Here is a 17,009-nt window from a genome sequence, read left to right as displayed (position 1 = left end):
GTCTAATTTATTAAAAGATTAAACCTTAGTATTTTAAATTTATAAAATACACCCTTATACTATATAAAATTAAAAGTCTAATATATTATATAGTATACGTAAAAGGTCAGTCTTACCGTTAGTAGGCCTCAATCACGAAGCTGGTCTATAAGGGGTGTTTAAGAAAGCGGCCTGAAAAATGAACGACATTGGGTATCCAGTCTTACCCACTGCACCCTTCACCAGTGGAGGGTCGTTAGCCGAACGGGTAGTATATGACACAAACTCTCATTAATAAGTATAATAAAATACAAAGTAACTAAATATTTTATTAATTCCCAAATCTTGGTTACTTAGGAAAAATGTGAATTTGTGCTAATCCATGAAACTGCCCATTGCACCTCATTGGTCGTTAGTGGAGCGTGTGTGGTTAACCGGAACACTAATATGGGACTAATGAAGGATGGAAATGGGTAGCTCGTAGATTATCATAGATCAATGGAGCGTGTGTGGTTAACCGGCACATTGATTAGGTGATAAATGTCTTCGAGAGTACCAAGCTAATTTGCATGGTTATTCACACCTTGTTTGTGATCCTCGGTACCCCAGTCACAAACTTTAAGGGCATAATCGAGATTAAACATGCCATTGAAAAGTTCAATGAATCTCAAAAGATCTAGGAGTTTCATCTAAAACCTAATTCGTTAAAATTTTGTTCTGTGGTGGAATTGGTAAATCATCATTTAACTACCTTCAAATATTTTGCAATTGGATTACGTCATCCCTCTTCTGAATTGTAAATTATTGTGAAGCGTCCTATCCTTAATATTTCATTTTGGGTGTTATATTAAGGATTAAATCAAGTAAATTGAATTTCTCCCTTTTGTAGATTTCTACTTCTGACAGCTATGGTCTTCCCGAATCTTCTGGAAAAAGCTTTCCTCATGAAGATGATGATCCACGTTTCGATCAAGGAGCTAAAGATCATACTTCACTTCCTCCACCTCCTCCAATAGTTCTCCCTAACCCATGTATTCGTCGACTTGAAAAGTTCAAGGTCACTCAAGCCCTATTGGCATGCAAACACGAAGATGGAAAGTATGTATGTGCTCACGTCTTGGAGATGAAGTTGCATATTGACAGGTTGGGAATGTTTGGTGTCGTTGTCTCAAGGAAGCTGGTTGTTGACTTGGTTCTTCAATCACTTCCTAAGTCATATAGCGTGTTCATTAAGGACTACTATATGGGAGACCTCGACGTGACCCTTATTGATCTAACCTATTTGCTTTGAATCAGCAATGATTTGGAGCACTAGTCAAGCAAATTTGTCTGGAAGATCAATATCCCAAACTTCCATGGACATTGACAATGGCAACATTGGAGGTCCAAAAAGAAAGGCTAAATCTGAGATAGTCTCATGTGTCATTCCGAAAGAGTCTGTTTGTTTCTATTGCCAAAAGAAAGGCATTGGATGTGAAGCTGCCGTATCTACCTGAAGGATCGCAAGGATCGTAAAGTCAAAATGTATGATTCTGCATTAGGTAAGTCCACTATCTAACTCTATTAAGTTCATGTTTATAGATTCTTATTACATGATGTGATAATATTGCATTTTGATGTGTTGTAGGATCGGAAAAGAGAAAGGAAGCTTAACGGAAGAGTGGGTTGAGTCCGGTCACGAAGAGATGGATTTCGATTGCATGGTTCGATGATCAGATTTTTGAGCTGCTGCTTAGGAGTTATGGTAGATTGCTTACGAATATTTACTGACATAGTTTTCATTTGTACCTGTGTTGTAAGGACAAGTTTTCCGCATCTTTATAAATAAAGAAAAAGTTTGATTTTGTTTTATTTATATTTCTTTGCAACGGCATTTGTGAAAATTGGTGTTTATATATTTTTAGCATTATTGAAAATGGATTTGATTCTTAGTAATATCGTTTGTGGTAGTGTCAGGAATTTACCAAATAAGGAAAGATTCTCATCACTCAAATTTCAGTTGGACAGAAACTTAGAATCATACGACTTGTATTATGTGATGAATGAGAATTTTCATCTTTGGGAAATTAAGACTAATTCCTTGTTCACATGTAGATGTGATTCAAGTGAAGGACTGAAGGATCTGGTACAAATTGATGTCCACTAGTCAAGTCTGCAACAAGGAAAGATAAGACTATTCATCATGATTTGATAAAAGTTTAATAAATATGGTTATGCTTACAAGATTAAGTGTGATTCTAAAAATGTTGCAATGTATAACAGAACGAATAAGAAGAATCAATTAGGCAGAAAGATAAAAGTTTCGCCAATATGAAAGAAAAGGAGAGTACTTGAGTATCGTGTTTTATGATCACCTTAGTGATTATGAAACCATGTCACAGTTGATCCTATAAGGACACCTTAGTACATTTGTATAGCTAAGAAGAGGAATCCGTAATTGTTGAAATGGTTGAATCAAAAAGGGTGAGACATACTTCGTTTCAAAATCGAGTCTTAGAGTCATACTCCAAGATTATGCCTTGAGTGACATATCTAAAGTAGGTGTATAACACCTCATGAAATGTGGAGTAGAAATGTTTCTTGCTCTTGCACATTTGAAATTGGTAGTTGTGACGTCTTAGATAAGACAAAGACCAACTAAGACCAATTATATGAAGTGTTTTTTCTTGATAAGGATCCGTACTAACACTTGAATATTTGTTTGTCGAGGAACGTTTCTTGACAGAAAATCTTATATGTCAAGAGGTCAGTGGGAGTCTTAAAGGTCTTGAAAAGTTTTAAGAACTAATCAAGAATAAAGCTATTGTTCATCACTAGCATACGACTTGAGGTTTGTAAGCTATCGTGTTGACACATTCTTGTTTCTGTCCCCATTCCTGTTGACTATGCATGTGAGTTCTATGACTTCTCATTTGATTGCACAAGGCAAAGCATCTTAATCACTGAAAGTACATTGACCAGTATAGGTGAGTTGGTCAACAACCTGGAAGTAATGGTAGGCCTTGTACTACTAAGTGGCAAGAAATTAAGATTGAACAAGTTCAATCCATATGATTTTGGTTTTGTCACAAACATTGTCTTGTGATTATGGTTATGAAAAATTCAAATGGATATGAATACATACACCATAAACTCTAAGTGATAATGGTTTCTCTACGCTTCATAAAAGGATTGTGAGGAAACGCTTTCACTAAGTAGATTTAAGGAGATAGCAGTTGTGTTAATTGCATTCTCAAATTCGATTATGATTACATCATCCCTCTTCATTGTTCGAATTATGGGAAATGGCAGATATTCTGAACATTTGGGACTTACTGCTGTAAGTTCTGAAATAGTTTAGACACAAATATGAGCTATCTAAGGAAAGGTGTATGAGTTTGAGAAGCCTAGATAAGTCTTATCGAAGCATCTTGTATCAGAAATCTGAACTTTGGTAAGAAAGTCAATAAGTATTGATTTCTAGAAGTCCAGCTGATTTCTGGGTACATGTCAAAGCTAGTGGGAGCATAAGTTTTATGCTAGTAAGGACATAATTATTGTGCTAGTGGGAGCATAATCATTATGATAAGTGTTGCGAGATAGCAATGCTATTTATAGGAAATAAAGTTTTGATTTGCAAAAGTTGCAGAGTTTGAAAAGTTGTTTTTCTATAGTAAGGGAGAGGATACTTATAATTTATTTCGAATCTAAAAGTTTAGATTGAAATATTAATGGAACTTAGTCATGAGCATATATGAATAGCAAGTTGAAATGTTTCAACGTTGGAAATTCCATATATGGAAATATTATAAAGATAGATTGGTAAAGTATCATATCTTTATTATGAATCGTATCCCATATGCTTCGGGTATAAGATCGATTGCATATGTTTTAATATCCGCCTGTTCTGATTTTCCAAATGCCTAGGGCATTAACAGGGAAAAAAGGACCAGAACCGGATATGACTGAAGTAATTAAACAACTGTTAAGGACGATCTAAGGTTCGCTAAGGATTGGTCGCTTGTGGGCAGTTGGAAGTATAGTAATGGATGGACCATACTGACATAATCTTGAATAGATGGGATTCTATTAAGGATGAATTGTCATATGGAAAATATGGAAATTTTTCCATAATGGGAGTTGGATATTAAGAATCTATGTGTAGAAACTTTTATGCAAAAATGATGTTCAATGGAATGTACTTTGAATATGAGACTTCGTATCTATGGAATTGTCTTGTAACAATCTCCAATGGAATGTTTAGTAATTGGGAAAGTCTCTGTGACTTCGGTGCCTAGACATTACAAAATGATCATTGCATGATAGCTTAGAATCTAACACATTCTAATAGTGCAAGAATTTGTTATTCTTACACTTATGATAAGGATTTGGAATTGTGAAATGAGCCTCATTGGAAATGTGTTCAATTGATCTATTTCACAAAGAAAGGACCATAGATAAACATATTGTGCATGCTTGGAGCATGGGATAATTGTTGTTTTAATTCAAGTATTAAGTTGATTAGTTGAAAAGTATATAATGAATAAGTCAAATCAATATGGTGATTAAATAATAAGTGTTTTATTGATATTCAAAACTTTTGAGACCATAGTTAAATAGGTTATTCTTGTGTTTCACTTCACATGTTTTAAATCCCGAATAAATAGGTTATTCAAACATACACAGTCAATCATACTTTGAAAGTAAGTAATGAAGTAAGACTGTCATGAATCCGAATGTAGATTGTCTAAGTGTTTAGACATAGCACAAGTTTGCTGCAGTGTTCATGAGTACTCCTGAAATAGGATTTGAGTAATAGATTAACCTCACGCTCATCTGAATCACTTCATGGATTTTATCACGAGTGATTGTGAGACAATAATATCATATATGCTTGAAACAGAGATATATGAGTCGTAGTTTACAAGTCGGTTGGACAATGATGATATGTAAATACACCAGTAACTTGGTGTTATAAAACGTATTGTTGTGTGTGATTTAATGAGTAAATTGAGCAAGAATATGAGTCGAATTTTATACATCCCTTTTACCCAATGTGGGATAAAAGAAATATTTGTGGGCCCCTCGATGATTTAGTGATGACAAACCTAGGCGCTTGGCCAAGCCCGGACTAAGTTGATGTGTTTAATGGTAGTCTGAAGTTAGTCGTCATAAATCGAAAATCAGGATACAACACATGGACAGAGAGAATGATTATAATCAATGTCTCAGTCCATACAATATCTTGAAGAATGGAGGAATATTTGATCCCTTATCTAAAGGAGGCGTTACTGATGAGATCAGAGTTCGACAGCGGTTTTTGAGAGCTACGATTGCTAATCGGATTTTGAAGTCGTACTTGCAGTTATAGTTATTAGACTTATCCAAGTGGGAGACAGTTGGATTAGGTGTCTAAGCCCTCAACTATAATTGGTAGGTACTTGACCGGATAGTAGCATGGTCCTTTTGGGTTGCCTTCACTCATGCAACTTGATAGGATGACTAGTGGAGAGAGAGTAGGATTTATTATATAAATAATAAATTGGTACTCAGAATGATTTTATTAATATATTATAAGATTAATATATTGTTTGGAAATCATATTATTAATTAGCAATTAATCATAAATTAATATAGTATTAATTTTGGGATTAAAGGAACTGATTAATAATGGAGGGACTGGTTTTGCAAATCACTGATAGTTGCAAAGTTGGGCTAATGGACTTCTTTGGGAGAACTGGACGAAATCTATAGGAGGCCCTATAGAATTCGTCCAACGCTTCTAATTAAGGATGTACATGGACTGCTTAAGGCCTAAGCAAGGAAATTAGGGTTTCCACCTGAAAACCCTAATGGCCCTAACTATATAAAGCCCTTTACCCTATGGATTTCGCCCGTATGAGTTTCTAAGAGATATTGGTCGAAATTCCTTCCCTCTCTAAGTCATCATTTGCAAGAGTGTTTGTGACTCCATTAGAGGTGCAACAATTTGGGCACTAAGCTTTCAAAGGTCAACGAGTTCTTGTTATTGCTACATAACAAGTGAGGTAATGTTCCACACCCTATTTTACATATGATTTACGAAATTGTGTATGCTAGTATTAGGGTTTATGCTTTGGATGATTATTTGCATGTATAACTTGAGAAAAACCTAGATCCAAAGCATTAGGGTTGCATTTACACCATAGGAATGTTGTAGTGCTCAAAACCCATCATATGGGGCCAATATACCACAAATAACACCCCAAAACTACAAATAAGCATGCAATGGTCAAGTTTGAAGCTTGATACCTCAAATGAGTCCGAAAAGATGCTAAACTCTTGGATCTACAAGCCCTTCTCACGTTCTTGCTCCTTCTTCTAACTTCCTCTTCTTCAAGACCACCAAAAATCACCCAAGAGTGCACCAAATTAACTCACAAAGCATGTAAGATGTTTAGGGTTCAATTTCTGCTCTCTAGGGACAGTGGAGGCTGAAAGGATGAAGGTTGGGGCGGACATAAGGCCTTTATATATGGTGCAAACCCTAACAATTAGGGTTTTAGGGATCCTAAGCGTACGTTGTGCGTACTTCCTGTACGTTGGGCGTACTTCTCCCAAACCCGCATCCATTTTTCCATCTCTACGTTGGGCGTGCCCCAGCTTACGCTAGGCGTATCCAGCTAAACATGCGCATGCATCCTTGCATGCGTGGGACTGATTTGCAAGCTTTTCCACCCAAGGCCCAATTTTGTCAATAACTTTAAAATGCCATAACTCACTAATCCTAGGTCCGTTTCCAACATACCTTATATCCATGAAAAGGTGGCGAGAAGCCCTACTATCCTAACAACACATCAAAGCCTCAAAACCTTACGAAGAAAACATAAAACCCATAAAATACCATGTTATCAAATTATAGTTATAACCTTGGCTTCCGAAGACACAGTCAAGTACATGGATCACTTAAACCTTGGCAACTACATCCGAAATGGGCTAAATTCTTCCTTTCCCGAAGCCCTAAACCCCATGACAGCTGATGATTGGACCGCAGCCCCAAGCAACAAGGCAAATCAGAAACAGAGTGTTACAACTCTCCCACACTTAAATTAGATTTCGTCCTTGAAATCGCTCCTTACTAACACTCATATTAACACAACAAGTAGAGGAACACAACTGAAGATTTTACGCATAGGACAACCTTCCCGAGACAACCGAAACCCCAACCGAGATTCCATCCCAAAGAAATCTACTTCTATCTCTCTGAAAGCGGAAATCCGCATTGGTCTGACTCCCTGACAGACCACCCACGCTAAACTTTACCATGGTTAGCCCTCATCGAATGACCGACCAGATGCATGCTTCCAACCCTGATTATCTCGATGCTACCAATAGAACTAAGTTATAGACTAGAAACAGTTGTAGAACACTTATACTTAACAGAAGGCTTAGATAATCGTTCGAGTAGAAGATTCATCCCTGCAACGGTTAGACTCAGATAAGAGCTGTGCAACAGGGTCAAATCAGTTACTCTGAGATTATGTAATCCCGCTGTGAGTGTGTAACAACCTGTTATTTCGACTTTATGTAATAGTATATATATATATATATATATATATATATATATATATATATATATATATATATATAATAAAGAGAATTTTTTGTATACTATGTACATTTACATATCAACCCTCAAAAATTAAATGTTAAACAAACTTGTTAGGGATGAACATAGTGGTAGAAATCCTGTCAAGGATTCCGAAAATATAAATAACACCCAATTCCGAGTTATAACGAAGAAGTTATGACCAATCGAAAATCCGCGACAAAACCGACAAAACTCTATTTAACGTAAAAAGTGAATTGTCAATAAAATGCTTTTTTTAACCTTAACTATCTAAATGAAAGTTATAGTATACGTTAAACAGAGAGTGTCCATAAAAAGAACGACTAAATCTGACTTCATATGAAGAAGTTATGATTTTTCTAAGTTTTGACACGACAATACACAGCCTGAAACTCGAAAGTGAGATCGAGCAACTTTTGGCCAAAACAACTTAAACGAGAATCGGAGATCTTATCAAAAGAAATCCAACAATAAAAAGACAGACGAAAACAGACGTCGGATGAAGAAGTTATGAAATTTTAACAGACTTTTCATGTGACGGCCTATTAAAATAATAACTTTAAAAATAAATTCAAAATTAGCCGACGGAGTCTAAACGAAAGTTGTAGAGCATAGTCTCACCTATGCGTGGATATAAAGAACGTCAAAAAAGAAGCTCGTATGCAAAAGTTACGAATTTTTGAAGTTGAAGAAATGTGAGTACGCCCAGCGTACTCGGAAACAAGGTTAGGGACCGGGCACGTCGACACTCCGTCCCCCTCTCGCTGTATGAGAGCCATGCATGCATACTAGCTCCGATGCGTAACGACTAGGTTGGACACGTACACTACACCCAACGTACACCGCGTACGCCCAGCGTACGGGGAGGCCTCAGCCTCCTATAAATAGAACCCGAGAGCTCCGGGTTTAGCTTGCAAATTCACAACCTCTCTCCTACTTTTACACACTTTTAAGCCCTCTTAACTACCCCGACGCGCCGATGACATATCCAAGCTCTGACGAAAGACCGAAGCCCCAAAATTATCGAGAAGCTAACATCTTTTCAGTCGAAGTGCTGCCCGTGTAAAACCCAACTTTTCATCAAATCGTCACTCTTACCAAGTGAGTACAAGTCTAACACAAGGATTTTGTGTTACAAATAAATGGATTTCAATTATCTTATCAAAAATGGATTTCAATCACCATTAAATCAAGTAGTTTCAAAATGTGTTTAAATGACATCAAGTCATCAAAAATATTTCCAAATATTAAACTCTTTAAATGATTTTATAAACTAATGTTTTCCCAAAAATCATATATATATATATATATATATATATATATATATATATATATATATATATATATATATATATATATATATATATATCGAAGCAGTAGCAGCTTGAAATTATATATATATATATATATATATATATATATATATATATATATATATATATATATATATATATATATATATATATATATATAAGATTTAAAAGGCTTAGGACTGATAACTCACTTTGGGTCATTTTCCTTGTTTGGATGTGGACTTATAGTATCGGTTAATTGTCCGAATATCGTTTAAATTTTACTTATATATAATTGTATATGTATATAAATATAAAAGTTATTTCATTCAGTTTAGATATCCTTTGTAACTTGTTGAGCAAGGGATTACATTCATGAACAGTTAGTAGCAATTCAGAAAGTACATATAAATTATAATGGTTATAATTTATGATACATAGAACATTAATTCACGATTCAAGTATACTAGAATACACCGTTTACAAGAAACAATGGTTTGATTCAAAACTAATCAAGGGTATACAACTTTCAAATACATGTTAATAATACTAATTCAGGAATATACAATCAATCATTATTTCAGAATGATTGGGTTTTCACTTATATTATACATGTAACGTCTATATGCTTTTTATGAGTCATTTGATTCAGGTTGTTTAATTCATTTAAACAACATAGTTAAAGTTCTGACATTATAACCAGAATCTCCAATCGGGGATCGAAACAAGTGTGTATAGATCTATATTGGGATTGACAACCCCGCACTCAGGCTGCTAGCTACAGTCAGGCATACACGCCTATGAGTGACAATTGTTATCAACCGTTTAAACGCCTTCAAAGTGTTTGTTTCAGGCTATCTAGTCGTAGTATGGTTATAATAACTCATTAAAAAGATAATAACAATATGTTAGTGTATAATTAACTAAACATCAGTACATTTTCAAAGTACTAGTTTACAGAAATATAGTTTACAACATAGTTTACAATAACAGCTGGTGGAGCCAGACACACTCACTTTTACAGAAGACAAACACTGAACAATAGAACGGTTTTATGGATTAAAACTACTTTTCATATACAGCAGATAATATAGGATTTTCTGGAACAGTTTACATATTCAATGAACAGAAAACATACTTTTAAACATAAAAATTTATGTACTCACTCAACTTTATGTTGATACTCTCTTTTAAAATTACTTGTATTCGCAGGGAAACAATAAACAGGTACTCCCCGAGCTTTTGATAAAATGGAGCTATTTTGAGTTATATCTTCTGTCTTTTGTTATAACTATTTTGGTGTCAATATACAATGATTGAACACATGTAAATATTTATACTTTTTAAATACAATGGTTGTTTGTACTTTGATTACTATGATGCATGTGTTGTGATACTACAAATGAAGTCCTCCACCCCCGGACGTTTCCGCCGTCTGGTTTGGGGTTGTCACAGATTGGTATCAGAGCATTGTTTGTAGTGAAGTCAGTATATCAATCCATAAAGGATATACAAACTATAAATACATTTGGGGCTAAGAGCTTTGACTACAAGTATACTTTTAAAATATAAGTATTTATTAAGAAGTATACTAACACTTATATATACAGGAACAATATCACAGTCATAACAACTCAAACGTATTTGGATATTGGACATTGCAGTCAAACCTGGGCAGTTATGTATTCGGATATCTGGGATCAATATAGCCTGATCAACTATATTGGTTTGAGATATGACCAACATGTGTTTGGGAGTGAAAGTAGTGTTGCAACAAGTATAAAACTTACCAACTACATATACAGAAGAAACTCTAGAGCAGAACATAAATTTAAAATACTATAGGAGTATTTTATGATACTATAGATGCAATAGTTTAACATCGATGCTTAATATTATGTTCTTTAGTTTTTCATGCACTTCTCATGTCCTTATTCTCCCACAGACACAATGGCCGGATTTTATTTACCAGGGGACCTTTACTTTCCAAACCACGGTAACGAAGGATGGATAGTAGAGGATCCGGAAGAGGATCCAGAAGAAATTATGGAAGAGGATCCAGAAGAAATTATGGAAGAGGAAGAAGAAGATGAAGATGAAGATTCAAAGGGTACCGACACAGAACCCATGGTATACAATACCCCACCAGCCATCCCACCTCCCGCAAGGATTTCAAGGCCCAACGCCAGTTTGGGGAGATCACATATACCACTGGAGCCGACAACAGGGCCAACGCCCACCCTATGGAATGTGCCGAGATTTCTACGACCTCAGTAACGGAGGATCAGCCGACAGGGCTCTTCCTTTCATTGTTCATCGCATACCGATTAGGCGAGGGTTTTGGTAAACCGGATCCTGGAAGTCAATGCAACGGCACAAATCAACGCTGCGGATATTCGTCGTCTGGACGAAATTCAAGATGAATCCCAAACCCACACCGAGGCACTACAAAACCAAATGAATGCTGCCCTAACAGAAATAAGAGAATTAAGGGAGCATCATACTACCTTGGAAAGACAGCTAATGGAAACCAAACACCAGGAAGCAGAGTCTAGTATTCGTCGCAGTACGCGACGCAAGTAGTGTTTACACTACTTATATTTTCTATTTTAATGTAAATTAAGATATCGAATGTATATACTACTTTTTACTATATGTACAAAACCGTATATCAATAAAATGATAAGCATTTTACTTCAAAAAGAGTTATTACAATTTTCATAAACATCATATTTCATAAATTTTGATTATAGTGTAAATCTACGGATATGTTCTAGTGCTATTTTTCATATTTTTTAGTACGACCGCGAAAATTTCACTTTCGGTAGGTCGGTTTGATGTCGATGTTTTCCCAATATTGTGGTATATTGTCGACCTGCTTTAAGGTCAAGTTTTCCAGACTATAGGTACTTAATATACCAATACAATCGACATGCATTTTCATACTCTTTGAAAAATAACCACTCAAATTCATATTATCTTTTTGCAAGTTGTACTTGTAATAGACTTGTAATTCCAATTCCTTATAAGATTCATATTGAACTAAACATTTTAGTTCGAAGATATCATATCCATGTTCACTCTTGATATCTTACCATCTTTTCATCTTTTAACTTTTATAGTAAAAGATGCCTCCACATAGAAACCCAAAGCATGTAAATGTTAATGAAGCGCCAACACCACCTCCGCCACCACCTCCTCAATTTGACGTTGCCATGTTTCACGTGGCGGTCACGGCAGCTGTTGCAGCTGCTATGTCTCATATAAACACCGCTGGTGCAAGTGGATCAGGAGTTGGTATGCATCCTTCCAACCACGGTGAAAATCACGGGCACTCACGAGAGTGTATGTACAAGGTCTTCTCAAATGCCAAACCCAGGACCTTTAACGGGACTGGAGGAGTAATGGCGTTAAGACAATGGATCGATAAAACAGAGGAAGTCTTCGAGATCTGCTCCTGCCCGGAGGGTAGCAAAGTCAAATTTGATGTCTGTACCTTTGCTGAAAGAGCCCTAACATGGTGGAACGGCCACGTTAAGTCACTAACCTTGGTAGTGGCTAACTCTATAAGTTGGGAGAACTTGAAGACCATGCTAATGTGGGAGTACTGCCCACCGGGTGAAATTCAAAAGCTCGAACAAGAGCTGTGGGGTCTTACTATGGTGGGTTTAGACATAACAACCTACACAAATTGATTTTGCGACTTAGCGATCCTATGTCCAGAAATGGTTGCTCTGGAGAGCAAAAAGATCGAGAGGTACATATGGGGACTGTCACTCTAGATTCAGGCAAGTGTCATTGCTTCCAGGCCTGTTACCTTTGATTGTGCCTAAGAGCTAGCATAGTCCCTTATCGACCATGGAGCCCGTCAAAACTCAGTGGTTATTGCCCCAAAACAACCCAACGGAAACAAAAACAACAACATCAAGAAGAAAGCCTGGAATAAGAGAAAGGGCAAATCTTCTCAGGAACCCTCAAAGAAGCAACAATTAGTGGCGGTCCATGATGCTATTGTACCTGCTGCTGTTCCTGCTAATCCTGCACCAGCTAAGCCTTATGCTGGTAATCTCCCCAAATGCAACAAGTGCAATTTTCACCACAACAGAAATTGCCTGGAAATGTAGTGTCGTAACTGCAACAGAAAAAGGCATATTGCCGCTGGAGTAGGTCAAGCATGCTATGGATGCGGTGATGTGGGGCATTTCCAAAGAGATTGTCCAAAAGATGGAAATGCCAGTGGAGTTGGGAGGATTCTAGCATTGGGTCACGAAGAAGCGGTGGCTGACCCTGCGGTGGTCACGGGTACGTTTCTTCTCAACAATACTTATGCATGCATTCTATTTTATTGTGGTGTTGAGAAGAGCTTCGTGAGCCATAATTTCAAACACCTGCTAAATCAAAACTCCCAACCAATAAATGAAACTTTCACAGTCGAAATAGCTAACGGGAAATCAGACTACACCAATGATATATACATAGGATGTACCCTTACCTTGAATAACTTTTCGTTTCAAATAGACCTTATGTCGGTCTCTATCAAAATTTTCGACGTCATAATAGGTATGGATTGGTTGTGCCCTAACCATGCTGACATCCTATGCTATGAAAGAGCCATTCACCTGAACTTGCCAACTAACGAAACTCTCATTATCTACGGCGACAAACCCGGAACGAACCTTCAGATCATTTCTTGCATCAAGGAACAGAAGTACCTTCGCAAGGAGTACTGTGCTTTCTTAGCTCATGTTGTAGACAAAAAGCAAGAAGTGATAGACATCGCGAGCATTCCTGAGGTCTACAACGTTCCCGATATATTTCCCGACGATCTTCCAGGAGTGCCTCCCGAACAACAAGTCGAATTCAGAATCGACTTAATCCCTAGGGCTACCCCTATAGTCAAATCCCCCTATCGTCTTACACCTTCTGAAATGCAGGAATTATCCAGCCAACTGAACGAACTCCTTAGCAAAGGTTTCATAAGACCAAGCTTCTCACCCTGGGGAGCACCGGTTTTATTCGTGAAGAAGAAGGATGGATCATTCCGTATGTCCATAGACTACCACGAGTTGAATAAACTTACCATCAAGAATCGATATCCTTTGCCTCACATTGACGATCTGTTTGACCAACTTCAAGGTGCGAGCTACTTCTCGAAAATAGACTTAAGATCCGGGTATCACCAGTTACGGATTTTGGAGGAGGACATTCCCAAAACCGCGTTCAAAACTCGTTATGGTCATTACGAGTTCGTAGTGATGCCTTTCGAATTGACGAATGCATCTGCTGTGTTCATGGACATAATGAACAGAGTGTGTCGTCTGTTTCTGGAAGAATTCGTCATAGTCTTTAGTGACGACATCCTTATCTACTCAAGAAGAAAAGAGGAGCATGGCCAACATCTTCGTCAAGTATTACAAACTCTGAGAACCTAGAAACTTTATGCGAAGTTTTCAAAATGTGAATTTTTGATCAGGAAAGTAGATTTCCTAGGTCACGTGGTTAGTTCGGAGGGAATACACGTGGACCCTTCCAAAATCAAGGCAATTGAGAACTGGTCAGCACCCAAAACAACTATATAAATCCGACAATTCTTAGGTCTTGCTGGCTACTATCGCAGATTCATCCAAATTTTCTCCCGGATCGCTAAACCGCTTACCACCCTGACACAAAAGTGTGTAACTTTTAGTTGGGGAGAGAAGCAAGAAACAACGTTCCAAACGCTGAAACGAGCTTTGTGCAGTGCACCGATCTTGTCTTTACCCGAAGGGTTAGAGGACTTTGTAGTATATTGTGATGCTTCATGTAACGCCCGGGTTTCGGGGCTAAGCATTTTTACACAATGTAATAGTCTAGGTCAACTATTGTAACTCTTTGTGAAGTAATAAAGATGAAATATTTGAATTCTATGTGAATTATGTGTATTTGTGTGCTCATTACTTAATTATAAAGATATAATTAATAAAGGATAAAAATAAGCGTCAAAATTAAAGTGTGAGATAAGCCCGATATCTTTACATAAAGTTGTAGTGGTCGAAACAAGGATTCTGGTGATATAAAGAACGCCGAAATCCGAGTTATAACGAAGAAGTTATGACCCGTCGAAGTTTCGCGACGGAACCGACACGGCACCGGGAAGCGTAAATACTGAATTTACGATGGAGTGACTTTTACCCTTAGTGATCTAAACCGAAGTTGTAGTATATGTTAAACCGAGAACATCCATAAAAAGAACGCCCAAATCTGACTTCGTATGAGGAAGTTATGATTTTTCTAAGATTCGACTTAGCAGTACACGGCCCGAAACTCGAATTTTAGTTCGAGCGGTTTTTGGCTTACGCGACCTAAATGAGAGTTGAATATCTCATTCATAGGAACTCAACGGTAAAAAGACAAACGAAAACGGAGTCTGTATGAAGGAGTTACGAATTCTTCGCGGTCATTTAACAGTCTAAACTTCTCCTACTGTTAAATTTAAGATCGGTCGAGAATTAGCCGACGGAGTCTAAATGAAAGTTGTAGATCTTGTTTTTACCTACGCGTGGAAAAAAGAACGTCGAAAACGGAGCTCGTATACGAAAGTTACGGGGTTTAGAAGTCGGCAGGGTGCTGTTGCAAAAGGGGTGACGTGGCTGAATATGGGCCAAGGCTTTCTCCCCAAGGAAAGCCATCAGGTGATGACACGTGGCACCGATTCGGCGAGTCCGTCAGGATTTCACCCTGTAAATAGAAGTGTCGGGTTCTCTCATTTCTCACACCTTTCCCCACTTCTTTCTCTCTCTACACTCTCTCTCTCTAAGCTCCCTAAGCCCCCCTAAAGTCTAGGTAAACCCCCTAGCATCCGAAGGAAGCCCCGAGGCTCCCTGAGTCCCAAGAAAAGAGCCTTTCGGCTCGGAAACGCTGCTCCAGCGAAGCCCCGTTTTGATAAAACCCCGCTGTAAGTGAGCTACGCCTACGCAATTTTTAATATAACTTTTAAATAATTATAGTAATGTTATTAGGTCCTTAAAATAATTATTTGGGCTATTATTATGAGTTATATTGAGTGTTATTTAACGCTTATATAATAATAATAATAGCTAGACTATTAATTAGTCGCGGTTAACGCTAGACTAAACCATAGTGGTATTGATACTAGGTTTTATCGAGGGATAATTGTTTTTGAGATAACGAAGCGCTGTTCAAGGGCAGAATCACCACCTTTTCAGGTGAATGCATAGTTACTTTCCTCTTACATATAGATATGAAGTATTTAATATAAATTACGTGCTATGTGTGCATATTCTCTAAATACTTGCTGTCTATGCTGAGTGAAAGATTTTTATACAAGTTTTACATGATTTAAACTGTATATGTATTTTATATCTACAAAATATGTTGGGTAAAACATGGGTAGATGTAATAGTTTCTGTATGACCAAATAATATAACGAGAGGCCTCGTTATAGATGTTATTGATGATCCAGTCATCTAGCGGAGTATAGATGACGACCACGGACTATTCTAGACAGTCCAGTGGAACACTAGCAGGCTCGCAACCTGTAGGTGTTTATTTGAACTGTGTGTTTATTTGAACTGTGTGCTCACCAGGTGTATTCCATCCCCCACATGGTTGCCTTAAGGACATTTATTGCTGAGGAATCCCCTTAGCAGTAGTGTCCATCCCGATGATAGTCCTTAGACTAGGTCCCTTGTGTTAGATGTTTTAGGGACGTAAAGTGAGGATAACGGGAACGGGTAATCGGGTTTGTTTGGTTTGATAAAGTTAATAAACTTATTTATTGTAGGTTGAAAACCCTATGTGCTCACCAGGCTCCCAAGCCTGACCCACTCAGTTTCTTGTATTACAGGTAGTGGCGCATGAGCATAGATGTGATGTCTTGGGATGAGAGATTAAGGAATTTTAGGCCTGTAAATACGGAATAATGTAGTAAGGCCTATGCTGTATTGTTTATTCTTATGATCTGTATCGAACATGACATCCCTAGTCTTTTTAATGAAATACATTTCTATGGAAATGCTTTTGATAAATCTTTATCATATTTTATTTTGGGACAAATTCCGCAACACTTTTATTTAAAATGTTACTCTGATTTTTAAACAAAGCATAAACAAAATCGGTCTTTTCTGGCCGTGAAAATGGGGATGTCACAC

The sequence above is a fragment of the Lactuca virosa genome, chromosome 6 (genome assembly GCF_052849685.1).
Source record: "Lactuca virosa cultivar CGN04683 chromosome 6, Lactuca_virosa_CGN04683_v6, whole genome shotgun sequence".
Taxonomy (NCBI): Eukaryota; Viridiplantae; Streptophyta; class Magnoliopsida; order Asterales; family Asteraceae; genus Lactuca; species Lactuca virosa.
The sequence above is the reverse complement of the archived record's forward strand: the minus strand, read 5'-3'. Positions refer to the sequence as shown.